The 12,137-nt window shown below is 45.7% G+C and overlaps 1 protein-coding gene across 6 annotated transcripts in view; it reads left to right on the top strand.

The window, feature by feature from the left end:
• Positions 1 to 233: 233 nt before the first annotated feature.
• Positions 234 to 12,137, top strand: part of ELMO1 (engulfment and cell motility 1) — a 507,053-nt gene continuing 495,149 nt past the window's right edge. For 3 of the 6 annotated variants that reach the window (XM_036897344.2, XM_036897340.2, XM_057504661.1), the window contains exon 1: positions 369 to 558. The gene's annotated coding sequence lies outside the window, so the exon portion shown is untranslated. Of the gene's footprint in view, positions 559 to 12,137 lie in introns of all 6 variants that reach the window. The other 3 variants (XM_036897341.2, XM_057504658.1, XM_057504659.1) reach the window with 3 other exon arrangements.

The following is a 12,137-nucleotide window of genomic DNA, read 5'->3' as shown; positions in this document are numbered from 1 at the left end:
TGAGCTCATCCGAGAACTCATGCTCTGCACACATATTATTTATAGCAGATCTGAGGCGTGCACAGTGTTTAACATTTTCTTCTTTTTAAGTAGGGGGACTTCAAAAAGTGGCGGGCACTCCCCACCCCCAGGCAAAGTATAGTGGGCAGGCACCAGGGCGCAGGCGGAAGGCGAACGCACCAACCACGCGTGTCCCGGCGCAGGTGCCGGAGAACGCGGCGGCCACTCCGCAGCGTCCGCCCGGGAGCAGAGTTCGCGGTCGATCTCGGGATGCCTTGCAGATGCAAAATGTGTCTCTGGCCAGCAGGAGGAAGGAAGAGGAAGTGAGAGCAGCGGCAGCCGGCGGCGCAGTGGCCGGCCGACCCGGAGTGTAAGTGCGTGTGCTCGGGCGAGCGAGCGCGGGCGAGGATGGGCACGGGATAGAGGCAGAGCCACCCACCCCGCGCCCCCCAGCTGGGCGGCAGAGCCTCCCGCCCGCCTCCTGTGGTCGCGGGTCGCCAGAACGCTGATCACTGGGAACCCTTGCCGCTGTCGCCACTGTCCTGAGACCCCGGGCAGGTTCGTAAAGTTTCCTGGGCTGGCGTCGCGCCCCGACTCGCTGACCTCAGCGCTGCCGGGGAAGAAGCTGGGGCTGGGGCCAGGGGGAGGCGTCCTCCTCTGGGGGACTCTGGGCGCCGCGGAGACACTTTTGTTTCCTCCCTGGGGGCGCCGCGGCTCGGCGGGGGTGGCCGCGGCGCTCTGCGGGGTGAAGGCTGGGGGCGCGCCGGGACGCTCGCCTCTGGGGAAGTCTGGGCCGAGGGGGGCGGCTGGAGGGGGAGTGGGAGCGGAGGGAGGCGGATGGAGCAGGGGATGGAGCGCAGGGCCCGGGGCCCGGGAACCCAGGGAGACGATTTGTCCGGGGCCGGCTGTTGGGGGCCGCCGGAGGGGTGCGCTGCTGGCGCTGGGGGACTGGGGACACGAGTAGTGTGGAATTTGGGTGCTCGGAGACCCGAGAGGATGCACCCGAGCAGGGACTGGCGGCGCGGATTCCCGGCTTTGCTCCGGCTCCCGGAGATGGGAGGGAATCCCTGGGCTAGCGCGCTCCGGGGAGGGGGCCGTGATGGGCGAGAGGGAAGGAGGGCCTGGAGGGGAGGGCGAGGGCGATTGGGGCAGTTGGGGGCATCGGGGGGGCGACTGCCAGTAGGTACCTGCCTCCCGGGGACACGCCGAGGACCCCACTGGGACCAGGGAAGACGGAGGGGAGGCCTCGGTGGGAGATTCCGGCATCGGAGAGGGGGCGCACCGGGCGCGACTTCAGAGAAGGGGGGCAGCGGAGCTCAGGAGGCGCTGGAATCCGAGCGGAGAGGGGCGGCGGAGACCGCCCGAGCAGTTTTGAGGAAGAGGAAATACAGAACTCAGTTGGCCCGGGGGTGCGCGCGCGTGTTTTGGGCTGGGAAGTCCTTGTGCCGCGGGCGCGCGCAAGGGCGGCAAGCGTGTGAGCGAGTGTGAGTGTGTGTGTGTGAGAAACCGCGAGGGGGCTCCGATGCAGGGGACTTCCCGCCAAGTGACCCTTTCGCGCCTGGGGGCCGTTGAAGTTGGTAGGCTCGGGCAGGGATTGTAGCGGCGGGACCTGCGATGTCCCAAAGCCACAGGGCCTGGGCCCCGTAGTGACCCGGCTTTGGGGGCCTCTGGACAGCTCCTGGATCCACCGAGCATATTTTATGATGTCCTGCATCGGCCTGCAAACACCAATGACCATGAATAATGCAGACCTAATTCGCTGTATTTAAGGTTAAAGAGAACCTAAAACAAGGGTTCCTGCCTCCACAGGCAGAGGCTCAGGCCTCCCCATTTAGCATTGCCAGTCACTTGGGGGTGCGGTGGGTGGGGCACTAGTGGAATTTCGGAGTTTTTTTTCTTTGTCTATGAAATTAAAGTAATTAATGACCTGTATTTACATATCAACTCTTTGAGGGTAACTTTGGAAACTAGCCAGAGCTAACTCCCACTTTAGATGGAAAAGGCTGGCAGCGGCTATTAAGGGCCTCCTCTGGCCATGGTTTCACATTTTCTCTCATCTCCAAACCTCTTCCCAAGGTTGTTTCAAGGATTATTGTCCCCCAGTTTACAGAACTGGGGACTAAGTGAGATGGCCACATCCCCTGCTGTCATGTGGCAGGCTTTTTAAAAAGTTGACCATCTGAACCTCTGCTCTTTACTGTGGTACATTTCCTATCTCTTGAGGGCTGTGGCTAAATCTGCATGTTGTCTTTTTTCCTACTACGTTATTTCTTGGATTGTTTATTTTTTTAAAATTAGGTATATTGGTTGTCTTGGGAAATTGTGAGGGGATCAACTGGAGTGTTGGAACTCTGAAGTGAGGTGATGTCAGGAGGGAAGGGAATTGGGGAAGGAGCTTGGTAGGTGTCAGGGAGGGGCAGCCGAGGAGGCTCAGTCCCTGGTCTGGTGGAACTCAGGAGCAGCCATTGGGCTACAGGGTGGGTGGTCCTGTTGATGGCCATATCTACCCACTATACCCTCCAACACTTATCTCTCTTCCCTTCTTAACTGCAGGCACTGTGACTACTGCCTGCTTTTCACCATGTTCTCTCCCAAGGCCTTTGCACATATTATTCCTTTGGCATAAGGAGCCTTTCCTGACCTTTCCAGAGGGCTCACTCCCTTGCTTCCTTCAGTTCTCTGGCCAACTGTCAGCTTACAAGGGGCCTTCCTTAACTTCCTCTTACAAAATAGCAACCAGCCACAACCTGGTCCTCTGAAGTTAATCAGTTTTCCATCCCGGTATTCATTACTCCCTGGCATTATATATTCATTTGTTTGATATTGTTTGGTGATTGAGCATCATTTGTTTGATCAACTTTCCTTTAGAATGGAAGTTCCATGAGGGCAGGAACCTTGTCCTGTTCATGGGTCCAGAACCTAGACTGATTGTCAGCCTAGTAGGTGCTCAATAAATACTTGCTGACTGACTAAGAGATGTCTATTATGGGAGAGGCTCTCTAGGGAAATATTACAGCATTAGCAGCAAGTAAGATGCCCAGGCAAGCAGCCTTTGGTTTTTCTCTTCTGTCCTTTCCCACAACCCAGCGCTCTTCTTGCAGAACCCTTTCTGCCTTTAGTAGACTCTTAGAATTTCATCCTGAAGAAAGGAACAGAGACGTGAGTCCTGGGCATAATGGAAAACCAGTACCATTTATAATAGTGTACAACCACTCCAGATCTGGGGTTTGCTTCCAGATCTGGATGTGTTGGCTTTAACCAAAGAAATAGTCATCTAGAAAGAAGGGCGTTAGTGTGAGTGGTGTGAAGTTGGAGATACCCACTGTGTCCCACTCTGCTTTGCCAACAGGTGGAAGTGAAGGCAGAGGAGAGGAGGTAAGGCAAGGAGAGGGAGGGAGAAAGAAGCTGGCTGGCAGATGCAGGAGAGAAGAGAGATGAGAAATGTTGGAGAAAAATGGGAGAGGAAACATGAGGGGCTTCTACAGTGCTGCTAAATCATAAGTTTTTATTAAATTACAGTGTTGAGATAGAACAATACTTGAGTGTTTTAAAGTAATTTGCCCCCTGTGGGTGTTGGGTGTGAATGAGTGGAGAGAGGTGGAGGAAGGGAGTGCTTTGAAGCCCTTGCAGAAAGGATGTGGCTGCGGGTGTGCCAAGGGGCTGTAGGAGTGCACACTGTACTTACATTATCAGTTCTGAACACTGAAGGTTTAGAGGTGATCATTCCTATGGAGGACATTTCCTGTCCCCATCTAAGACAGCTTAAGGTTTATTACTGAAGCCTGCAACCACTTTTTATGCCTGCAACCATACAGGTGAATAGTTTGGTTTATAAGACATTCATTCTGTTGAATTTGGAGAAGGTAGGGAATTACTAAACCCTCTATACATCACAAAGCCTCAAGTGTTTGCTGCTAATTACGCAACTCCTATTCTGCTTCCTTCTAGTCAACTAGTCTAGGGTTTTTGAAGCTTGGGGTTGCAATCCAGGAATAAATAATAATATCAATTTATTAGGTTCAGACCAGCAGTTTAAAGCATGAAACAGAAGAGAGCACAATGGAAAACAGAGTGCGTTTACAAAACAGATGCTGTATCTTAAGGTCAAATGTATCACTTAATATGGGTCATTGTAAAAAGAAAAGATATTCTAATAATTCTGGAGGACCTAGGAATATACATTTTTAACCAGTTTGCCAGGGATTCTGATGGAAGTAGTTCATAGGGCCATACTTTAAGAAATACTTAATTGTCACACACACATACCCCCCATGCTCCTCCCCTTCTTAAAAATGCTATAGATTTAATCTCCTGCTAGAGATGCTATTTCCAAATGTTGAGTCAGGTGCAGTAAAAGCCTCAGCCACTGACTTTTAAAATGCTGCTGTTTATAGAACATGATGGTGTGCTAGGTCTTGATGCCCCCATTTTGGTGAAACTGGAAATCCAAGTGGCATGTTTTTCACTTTATGATATGGAGAGGCAGTATATTCATCTGTAATAACTGTTTAACCTTACTTAGAATAAAATGACTAAATATACTCTTTTCTGGCCAAGTTTTAGTTTAGAGCTTTTGAGGTCTTTAAACTTTTGACATCTTTGGAACTTTCCTCTGCTCAACTTTTCCTATTTTATGCCTAGTATTCCCCATATGAACTATGTAAATAACTTTCAGAGGTTTGCAAAGACAGTCGTCATCTCTTCTGATGGCAGCCACACACACTACTGTGCTACCTGATTTGATTAAGCTTTTTCTCTGACCTGGGCTTGTGACTAGCTGAGCCAAAGTGGAAATGGCTGAGCACTTCAGCACTGTCCATACATAAAGGATTTTGAAGGCTGGCCATCCAGGGGACAGAGTGTGGCTCCAGTGAAATGCTTGTGGCTTGTGAAAGCCTTTGAATGTGCCTAGCACAGCATATTTAGGGACAGCAAAGCCAGCTTGCATCCACAATGCACATACTGGCTGCAATTTAGTTCCTGGGATAATTTAGGTTGTCTGAGTGTCAACAATTACAACTTTTTTGTATAATAGCCAGAGCTGAAGCTGCAAAACATATTATGATCCATGAGTAAGTTAACTTGTGACTTGGTACCGTGCTTTCCAAACTTCCACAGGGCAAGTGCAGGTACGGTTTGAACAGAATTTTGTCACTGGCCTAAGGTTGGGTGCAGAGTGAAGTATCCAATAGCGATCTGCGTGGGAGAAGGAAGGCTAGCTCATCAAACAGAATTAACAACAGCAACGACCTGGCTTAGTGCTGAGTAGAGAAATTAGTCACATGTATAAATAGAAAGAGATGATGATTCTCAGTCAGTGTTTTTGGCCCCCACAAACACTGATTTCCAGAATTTGAGCAAGATTATTATTGGAACCTCAATTTTAGGAATTGAGACTAGAGTTTTAGCTATTTTAGTTCAAACAGTTTATGCAGTGAACAAAATTTTCCGCAGTAGAATACCCTGGAATGCTCACTACTTCCTGGACTCCAGGGCTGCTATGTGTCGGGTGGGTTGTACTTACTGGCTGAGGAGCAGTGGTTTGAGGGCACCATGGCCAGGTGATTGAGCGTTGCCCCAGTGGGCTTGGAGTTACAGGGTCCATGGAATATTTTTCTCTTTTGCCAGCAACTGACACTCCTCCTCCTGGAGTGCTGCTCTAGGAATGGTGGGAAACAGGCAGCCCAGTATTGTTATCCCATTTTACAGATGTGACTTGGAGGAATGGAATGTCAGAGGGGGTATTTACAAAGTAGATCTGAGCCTACCCAGCTTTTCTGATGCTGTTTCCTCTGCTATTTCTTTCCCGTCCACCACGATACCTGTCGTTGGGTACCCCAGTCTGAGCCTGGGCCTCCCACGTCCAGTTATGCCCCAGCTATCCAGGGGGCCCACCGCTCCTCTATGCTGGTAGACGTGCCCTGGGTTTGGATGTCTGCCACCATAAGGCTGAGTTTTTCAGTCAGTGCCTCCTTTTGGATATCTCACTCCAAAGCAGACCCCCTAGCCTTGAGAGAGCCTTGAGTCCTCTCAGGAGCAGCATGCCCATCACCCAGGCTCATGACATTGAATCATATAAGCAGGAGTGCAGTTCATTAATCAAAAATGAGAAGAATGTCTGCCAAGGAGAATAGACACATATTCTTTAGCCAACACTTCTTTCTCTGTGGATGAGTCATGGTGAAAGCAAAAGCGTGGAACCAATTTGGGGGGCGCATGTCAGTTGTCGGGGAAGGAATACATTTAGCAGTATTTTCCAGCCGATCGTAAGTTCTGCTACTTCTCCAGCCCCATAGATTAATGTCAACCAGAGACCAGAGTCTTTATCCAGAATGGTTTCTCCTTTGGGTGCTGCTGAGGCTCCTGATTCAATTCTTTTTCTACTTGCAGGCGATTGCTCATTGTATGTTGACCTTTTATTTCAGGTAGCCTCCACCTCAGCCCTACTGGCATTTGGGGCTGGATACTTCTTTGTGGTGGGGGCTGGCCTGTACATTACAGGATGTTTACTAGCTTCTTTTGTCTCTACCCACTAGATGCTAGTAGAACCACCCAGCTGTGATAGCCACAAATACCTCCAGACTTGGCCAATTGTCCCCTCAGAGGCAACCCCTTCTCCCTGATTTGGGAACCACTGTTTTGTTTTCTTGCATCAGTAGACCAATTTTCCAGTTGCTCCAGTTTTCTATTTACTGGTTATTCCTTAGACCCTAAGGTGGTGTATTCTTCACAAATGGGTGGTCTCACCCTTTATGTTCATTCCTTCCTTCTTGCTCTCCAGTTTCCTCTGGAGCTCCCTTCCCTCCTGTATTGCAATTGTCTTCCTAACCCAAGTCCGTTTCCCGTTTGAATTTCACGTGTGTTTCTTTCTGGCACCATGGCTGAAGAAAACTATAGCTAGTGGCTTTATGCCTTGGTTTCCTCACATGTTGTGAGTTCTGGTCACTGGTGACTGCATTAACTGTCATGGGGGTGAGATAAATGAAATGAGGAAGGTAAGTATGGCTCATTCGGGGGCCTCTGCCACAGACTAAGGAAATGTCTGTGTGGCAATGAGTTAACAGGGTTAAGTCCTTTGCTAAAATGCACATTGGCTAGGAATAAATATTGGTATTCCATTTGTGTGACCAGGACATCATTGTAGCTGGTCAGGGCGAAGCTTTAAGGTACTGCTATATGTGAAATCCTTTTCCACTCTGCCCATTAAATTTCTGTCCTAATCTTGCCACATTTGTTTTCTTACGTAATTATCTGTCGACCTTTTATTTACCTCCACTCTCTGGCTGCTGTAGCAGCACAGAGCAGCATCTAGTGGCTTAAGCAATGCAGAAATCTCACCATCTTATATGCTAGCTCTGTCTCCCCAAGGCAGCGGCCTTCTTGTAAGTCAGCCCAGCAGCAACCCTCCACCCTTCCTTCCGCCCTTTGTGCCTTTTTCTCAGTCTGAAATTTCGTTTTGAGTGCCAGCATTTTGTGCCATGGGGTTCTGTGGCTGAGCAGTACTGGATGAGCTATATTTTCCAGGCTGCTACACACAATTACCCTTAATTTCAAAGCGTAATGCATTTCAAAATAATTTTTTTTTCCTGTTTTCAGGCTCTTTAATCCAAATGCAGAGCCACAGCTGGCTTTGCCCTTGGTCCCCAGAAGGCATGTGGCTTGGGAGGTAGAGCTGGTGGAGGGACTTTGGCTAGATAGCGAATTTTTGGCTGAGTGAAGAGTGAATTCCAATAACACTCAGCAAAGCTGGTTTTTTACTTGACTCCTGACCAGCCTCACCTCTATTCCACCCCACCATTTTCGTAGCATTTTTATAGTGGACTCTGTGTCCTAGTTACTACAATTGTGGGCCACTCTGTGGCAAGTGACTGAGGACTCAAAAATTTCGGTTTGAGAGAATGGGACTGATTCTTTCATACATGAAATATAAGTGTGTATTGTTTATGTATGTATGTGTGAGAAACACACACACACACACACACACACACACACACACACACACACACACACAATCCATACAGCTCTCCTAATAATGAAAGGTCTTTAAAAGCAGAGAAACTATTGTATCAGCTGCAAAATCCTATTTTCTCCAGTGCTTGTCACTTTTATAGCAAGTCAGTACAAATCACATTAAATCAAAACTTTTATCAAGGATGACTATGTTTCTATCATCTTTAGACTTACTCTACTACCAGGAAGTGACTTCAACTCATTAGAACCATTTTCACAATTACTGTCCATTCTTGATTTGAGAGTTTGGAGAAACATTTGCCTAGATTTACATGAGAGAAGCACAATAAAGATTTGTGTTTTATGTGTAGTATATTTTTAAAAATAATGGGTGGCTTACACTTAAAATGCATAAAATATTTTCCAATTAAAATATTTCTAGGCTTGCAGCATCTATCGAAATACTTCATTCATGCATGCATTCATTTATTCATTCAGCAGCCATTTTAATGGCATTTTATGTTCTGCAGTCAAGGCACTGGACACTATTAAGACCAACTTCATATAAGCAGTGTGGGGAGGGAGGGCTATAATAGGAGACAGAACCATTAATAAATAATCATAATGGAGTATGAAAAATGTAAATTTAGAGTACAGATCACAGAGGAAGGAGTTCACAATGAAGTGTCTTTGAGAAAGATCAAGAAAGCTGAGTATTTAAAGAACATGATGTGTCCGGGGAATACGGCAATCAGGGGCTTTGGGAGAAAGTCTGGAATCTGTCCTGTGTCTACTTTTAAAGTAGTTGTGCGTTTGAGTTGAGCAGAAAGGAAGACCAAGGGATTTGGGGCAACTAAAAGACACAGTTGGAATTCAAGTAGAAATACAACTTCCAAGGCAACATGGAAGGTAGATTAGATGTTACAGCAGAAGGGAGGATCCGCAGAAAGATGGAAACTGCTAGCTCCTTACTCCTAGGCCCACTTGAATAAACACACAATCTTTGTTAAATAAATAAATAAATAAATAAATAAAGCAGTATTCTTGCTATGTAAATGCAACTGGAAAACAGGTCTCTCTACCCACCCCAGCTCGTCTGAGTAGTGAGCCAATCCTTTTCCTTTTAGAAGACAACTTCCAGAGACCCCCCCTCCCATTCCTGCCAGCTGGAAGCACATCAGAGGGAAAGGATGTTGACATTCATGAAAAACTAAAAGATTTGGTGACTGATTGGATTTAGGAAAGAGGGAAAAGTAAGTCATTGAGGTTTAAAGCTAAATAAATCCATCCTTGTTGGTTAAGGGTTCAAGTATCTTTTTGATTTTGCAGGCTGGTTAAGTTGATTCAAGTTAATTATCTTTTTCAGCCTTAGTTTTTACATCTTTCAAATGGAGTTAATACAAGTCCCTCTGCCTTAGAGTTGCTGAGGTAATCAAGTATAATAATGATTATAAAGTAGGGAACTCCTAAAGCTGTGGGTTGGATTTGCTGTTATTGATATTATTACTAATTCAGTAGTTTCTATTCAGATGCTTAATATTCAGATATATTGCTAAAATCATTTAAAGACATGCTTTTATTATTTCATCTTCGCAAAGTAGTCTAGGAAATTCCTCCTAAAATCTTGACTAGGCTATTTGATTAATGTATCTTTTCTTCAAGAATACAGGAGATGTAAACTGTTGAAATACAAGTCAGGAAAAATTGTGGTCAGTTGTTAATGAAAAGAACCAATAAAATGGATCATGTTGGCAAGTTAGGGTCCTCAAATAAAAGCTCTTGTAAATAGATTTCTATGCCCCTTTCATTTAGAACTAACCTGGGATCTTACTATTTTATTTTATTATTATTTTACTTTGGGTTGCTAATAGGGGCATTTTCCCTTTCCTTGACTTCAGTTTTCTGGGTGCTGTTTGCACTTGTCCAGTGAAGACAGGAGCCCAGTGGGAAATCACCTCATTGGTGGGGTACTAGTGGAGGAGCAACTGTCAAGAGTTTAATTCATTTGAACTCGGTTTCATATTATTATGTTGCCTGTTAAGGAAGCTCAATGGTTCCAATAACACTTTGTAAATGTCCGTTTCTGAATCATTTGGAACCTTCCAGTAAGTAGGGGACTATTGAAATGTTCATTGGCAGGTGGGTGGTAGTAATGTGTTAATTTTTTCTCCTTCTATCTGAACCCATTGACAAGATTAGAAAATGCTCTGAGGATAAAAATAGAAAAATAAAAGTAGAATAATTATAGTCCTGAGGGGCCAGACCCATTATATCTCTGTTGTCTCAGTATAATTAACTATACTCATTTTCCTTTTCAAAAGTGTCCTAGGTCAGGGACACTTTGTTTAGTGGCCACCTAAGTAGGAGCCACCTGTTTTCAATTCTATTCACTCTTTCTGTCTAGTTCCAGTTTGTTTGGGTGCCTTTTTTATGCTCCTTTAGGAAGGCAACAACTAGCTTACTGATTCACCAGCTCATTAAGTAGTAGCTCATATACCTGTCACTTGATAACTACTCTTATGAAGTGGATAAAAAAAATTGCTGCAGTATATTCATCAAACCTCTATGAAGTCTGGGTATGGGAGGGACAGCTGCTAAATGGAAAATCCTTCTCCAACCTGTGCTTTGAAAGTCTATAGTCCTCCCTGCTTTGCCACCCCTCTGACTAGAGTCATGAAAAGTCACTCATCTAATCACTCTATTCAAATCTGGTTTGATACCTGACAAATTACACACCATCTTCAGTGTAAAATAAAATTTCCAGTCACTTTCTCTTCTCCCAAGTAGGATAAGTATGGATTGTTCAGCTGCTAGATTGTCCAACATGAAGCAATGTCTCTTTACCTGTATCAGGATTGGTGTATAACTTGAAATAGGCTACAACCTTAAGTAAATGCTTAAAACCCCATATAAATATTTAAAATAGTGAAATAGAGATTTACATTACATCACAGGATAATTATATTCACACCAAAATGACTATAAGTTTAACAGTGACTCTGACATATTAATTTGCCTTATACCCATTTCACAGATGCTTAAATTTATGTCAGGGGGGCTGGCTGCCCAGCATCACAGAGATCCAAACCGAGTGCTCTTTCCTGCACTTTAGCAGATGCTCGCTCTCCTGCTGCCAAGTCTCTACTGGTGAGCCAACTCAGTTTGCCTCAGATGAGCCTGTCATGCTGGGACCTTGTGTTGAGCGGCCGTGCTGCTGGGTGAAGGTTTTGAGAGCTTCACTTCAGGAACATGTAGAGGATCACCGGCAGGCCAGCCACTTACCGTTACCTGAGCCAGGGCTGACTGCCAGCGAGAGGGCAGAGGACAGAGGGCAGAGAGCAATAATGGCAGACTCATTTGTACCCCCATGAGGCGTCCTTCCTCTGTAGTGGAAATTGTGTTGCGACTCTTGCTGGCTTATTTAGGGCCATTTGAAATCTTTTGAAATGTGCTATTAACAATTCTAGCATATGAAAGGGCTATGAAACAGTCTGAGAATCGATGCCTGGAGCTGAAAATGATGAAACATGAAGGTACCCCAAAATAAATCATTGTGAAATCCCCAGGTCTGTTTTTATTTTAGCATGTATCTTCCAGACAGTGAACAAGCTCTAGGGTGATTTTTCATAACCAGATCAATTAAAGGGCCTGAGAAATGGCAGAATCACAGTTTTAATGTGGAATTTCACTCTTCTTTCAAAATTTGAGAATTGAACTATGATGAGCTGGGCTCATCCATTTAGAGTGATAAGTACAAAAGAAGGTAACCAGTGTCATGTTCAGCAGAAGGGAAACCACCGAGGACTTTAGTCTTCAGGGAGCTGGGGAAACATTGGAGCCTTTAACTTTTAGGAGAGGGATCAGAGTATATTTTAAATTCTTAATTGGCTATTGTGGGTCTGAATCTGCCTCCATTATTTCCTTGTGAAATGTTCTTCATTTTTCATCCACAGATATTTATTGAGCACATGCAATGTACCATGAGGTGTGCTAGGTGATACATAAATAATAGTGTGTCTCCTTCCTAGGAACAAAATAGACCTGTTGCTGATTTTATGGGCTGCTTAGACATTAGAGGAGGAAATGTACATTGTTCAAAGGATCACACAAATACATGTGACATTTGAATTGTGCCAAGTGCTGTGGGGGAAGGGACTGCTGCTGGGAGGGCCCAGGGCAGGGGTATT

This window comes from Manis pentadactyla, chromosome 7, assembly GCF_030020395.1.
Source record: "Manis pentadactyla isolate mManPen7 chromosome 7, mManPen7.hap1, whole genome shotgun sequence".
NCBI classification, from domain to species: domain Eukaryota; kingdom Metazoa; phylum Chordata; class Mammalia; order Pholidota; family Manidae; genus Manis; species Manis pentadactyla.
The sequence above is the reverse complement of the archived record's forward strand: the minus strand, read 5'-3'. Positions and strand labels throughout refer to the sequence as shown.